Source organism: Aegilops tauschii, chromosome 1, assembly GCF_002575655.3.
Source record: "Aegilops tauschii subsp. strangulata cultivar AL8/78 chromosome 1, Aet v6.0, whole genome shotgun sequence".
NCBI classification, from domain to species: Eukaryota; Viridiplantae; Streptophyta; class Magnoliopsida; order Poales; family Poaceae; genus Aegilops; species Aegilops tauschii.
The window spans coordinates 416,621,486-416,625,865 of NC_053035.3; positions in this window are offsets into that span (position 1 = coordinate 416,621,486).

Below are 4,380 nucleotides of genomic sequence, written 5' to 3' on the forward strand. Positions count from 1 at the left end.
TACCTGTTGAAGCATATATCTCGATGGTTACAGGGAGCTCCTCAGAGGAGGATTCAGAGACAGATGACCAGTCCTATATCCCACCTGAGGTGTATGCTCTAAGTTGCAATGTTTATATTTCTCATATGATACATATGGTGTCTTGCATTGCTTAGTTTAGACATCATATGCACAATATTGAATTCTATCTGCTTAGTTTAGAGATCATACATGCGAGTGCCAGCTGCTTAGTATGTGAATCAATTATGTCAATTATATCGTGCCATCCTGTATACTTAGACAACATGTATGTGAATTATTTCATCCCAACATATTTTAGAAAGACATCATATAGTTTTGTCATGTCATCCTGTTTAGGTACTCATCGTATGTTGAATTATGCCATTATATCCTGTTAAGTTATCCATCATATATCTGAAACTGTGTCATGCTATCCTGTTTAGTTAGGCATCATATATGTGAAATTGTGTCATGCTGTCCTGTTTGGTTAGACAACATATATGTGAATTACCACATCTGTCTATCATACAATGTCTGTATGTTCAATTTCTTTTCTTGTTTATCAGCCATTTGAATTGGAGGGGGTGATGGCAGTATCTAAGGGAGCAAAAACCCGTTCTTCACAAAAGACAGTGCTACCCGTCGATGCAGATAGAACCATGGTTGTACTGGCCCACAAACTAGCCCCACCACACATAATCGAGACTCTTCCAGATTGCACACTTACACCGTTGGGCAGAGAACCAGCTACAACCCATCTAACTGCAACCCCAGCGGATAGTAACCCACTTATAGTTGACAAAGCACCATGTCCAGCACAGAGTACCCCCACACGAGCAGTTTCTAAAGCTACTGCAGTGCCCAAAGCATGAAGACCACCACAGCTAACCCAAACTCCACGTTTAAAGCAGAAGAGCAACTGTTCTCAGGTCAGATTCCGTAGCTATGGTCCATACTCCTTTGCTGTTGCATCACTGTATTTACTCATACCAACTACTTTCGAATTTGAAGGATCCAATTGAAACTCCAATGGCGCAACAGGTATGTTTTAAACCTATTTCTTTAACTGGATTGTTGTTCTAACTTCTTGCTCTATGTTGATTTCAGTTTAAGTTGTATAAATAGTTATGTTCTCATGTGATGCACATTACAAGTGCTGCCAATGTTGTGTAGTTTCTCACACTTATATTCTGTCTATGCTGCTGTGTCTTCAAAATATATGAGTTGAACTGTGTCTCTATCTTGATTAGGGAACATAAACTAGAATGATATGGACAATACAGTGACCATAGTACATAGATATATGTTTGTTTCATGCTGTTATCCTGTCCACCTTACTACTGAACCGGTTTACCAAAATGAGTTTCGTATACTACAAGCTAAACATGTGATGTGTCTGCTTGTTTCTCTTGTAGTATGCAAACAGAATATTGGAGAAGAGCACCCCACTATGCAATGGTAGAGAAAGTAATGCAGATAAGGTTCAAGATAGTGAGACAACCCTGTTGGTCTTCAAGAAAGGTGATAAAAATGATCTTGTAGACAGTGAGAAAACCCCACAGTCCTGCGTTGATGTAGTCTTCGAGTTACTGGCCAGTACCGCTGGCACAAGCTCTTCGAACTCGCTGCCTGAATCACTTCGGCTTCTTCAGTCTCAGCTACAAGCTGAAAGGCATCAGTTAGCTGTGCTGCGGCAAGAAGCCAAAGGACTGAGGAAGTCCCTGCAGAATTCAGATGCGTACTTTCTTGTGCAACAGCAAGCGCTGGAGGATTTAAGCGCCAAACAAGAGAATGTTAATAAGCTTGCTAAGCATCTTGCCAGCATTATGGGTACCCAGGATATTGTTTCTTGAACTCTTCTGAAGTGGTTTCAGTTCTGGACTTGTTTTGCTGCGGCGTTTATATGCTGCTTTGTTCCCGATATTTGCACTGGTGGCGAACTTTGATGCCCAGTGGATGTAATATGTGTAATAGCCGTGATAGCGTAGCATAAGTTGCTTGCTTATTTATTTCCTTGTTGTCTTGTTTATTTGTTTGCTTGTAGTCAGTGCAATTCTTTTTCCGCGGTTTGCTAGTGGCTGCAATAACCTATTTTTTAAAACTAGGCCACAATAACCATGGGCTAATATTTACTGTAGTGACACTGGGCCTCCTACGGGCCATAGAAACAGTGGGCCTTCTACGGGCCGTAGAAACAGTGGGCCTTCTACGGGCCGTAGAAACAGTAGGCCTTCTACGGGCCGTAGAAACAATGGGCCTTCTACGGGCCGTAGAAACAATGGGCCTTCTACGGGTCGTATCATCAATGGGCCTTATACGGGCCGTATGATCGATTGGCCAAACATGGGCCAATAACAGGCCGCATTATGGCCGTAAACGGGCTAGAGTTGGAATCGTCCGTTCATGGGCCGACCATAACGGCCATCGTTAATAGGCCATACTTGATGACGCTATGAAAATGGCCCAACGTATTAACGGACCACAAACGGGTCGACTATAACCACGGGCTGAATTTGGCCCACAAGCAGAAAATGACAGTAACGGGCCGTAAGTAAACGAATGCTGGAAATGAGCCCAAGAATAAATGGGCTCTGAGAAGGCCAAAAGATAACATGGGCTGGAAACGGCCCAGCGGAATAACGGGCCGTTAATGGGTATAAAGTGATACAATGTTCATTACGGGCCAGTTTCACCACGGGCCGTTAACGGGTGTAAAGTGATACACTGTTCATTACGGGCCAGTTTCACCACGGGCCGTTAATAGGCCAAGAGTTACATAGGGCCTCATATGACTCGAAAGACGTCATGGGCCATACATGGCCAAGAAGTGAAAACGGGCTGGAATCATATTGGATGGCCCAGATGACGCTACTGGGCCTAATTCGGATAGGGCCTAATGGGCCTTGGGTTAGCGGGCTGTAAATGGGCTATATGCGAACAGGCCGTAAACAAGCTTTCCATGGGCCGGCCTGCCACCTTTTGACCAAGTCAAACGGGCTGGCCTTTTCGCAGGAATGGGCCTCTGTTGGGCCGTGCCACGTGTCGACGTATCATAGGCGCCTTCTGTCCAATGAGTGGATGACATCTGTCCCAACGATGAGCCGACACATGTTTCCTCCAGCCAATGATGATTTTACACGTGGAAAATCCCAATTGGTCGGGGCTGTTAACGGGTTATCGGATCCAAAACTCGACCCGATAGCTTAACGGCGTTCCGTTACGGTGGATGCCACGTGTCGGTCACCCTTGACGAAAGCACTTCTGTGACGCGCGATTTATCGTCATGGAAGTGCACACTTCCGTGATGATAATTTTGGTAATGTCATGGAACACTTCTACGACAGCACGGCTATGACTATCTTGATTCTGTCATAAAATCGTCATGGATGTACATGCATGACAAAAAACGCGACCTACTGTGACAAACACGTATCATCACGGAAGTGTATTTTTTTGTAGTCTTACCACCAACGTCTTATTTTGATTCAGCGGTATTGTTGGATGAAGTGGCCCGGACCAACCTTACATGACCACGTTCATGAGACCGGTTCCACCGACAGACATGCAACTAGTTTTGCATAAGGTGGCTGGCGGGTGTCTGTTTCTCCAACTTTAGTTGAATCGAATTTGACTACAGTCGGTCCTTGTTGAAGGTTAAAACAGCAAACTTGACGAAACACCGTTGTGGTTTTGATGCGTAGGTAAGAACGGTTCTTACTAGAAGCTCGTAGCAACCACGTAAAACTTGCAACAACAAAGTAGAGGACGTCTAACTTGTTTTTTGCAGGGCATGTTGTGATGTGATATGGTCAAGACATGATGTGATATACGTTGTTGTATGAGATGATCATGTTTTGTAAAAGTTATCAGCAACTGGCATGAACCTTATGGTTGTCGCTTTATTGTATGAAATGCAAATGCCATGTAATTGCTTTACTTTATCACTATGTGTTAGCGATAGTTGTAGAAGCAATAGTTGGCGAGACGACCACGACGCTACGATGGAGATCAAGGTGTCAAGCCGGTGACAATGGAGATCATGACGGTGCTTTGGAGATGGAGATCAAAGGCACAAGATGATGATGGCCATATCATATCACATATTTTGATTGCATGTGATGTTTATCTTTTATGCATCTTATTTTGCTTAGTACGGCGGTAGCATTATAAGATGATCCCTTACTAAATTTTAAGGTATAAGTGTTCTCCCTGAGTATGCACCGTTGCGAAAGTTATTCGTGCTGAGACACCACGTGATGATCGGGTGTGATAGGCTCTACGTTCACATACAACAGCTGCAAGACAGTTTTGCACATGCAGAATACTCGGATTAAACTTGACGAGCCTAGCATGTACAGACATGGCCTTGGAACACTGGAG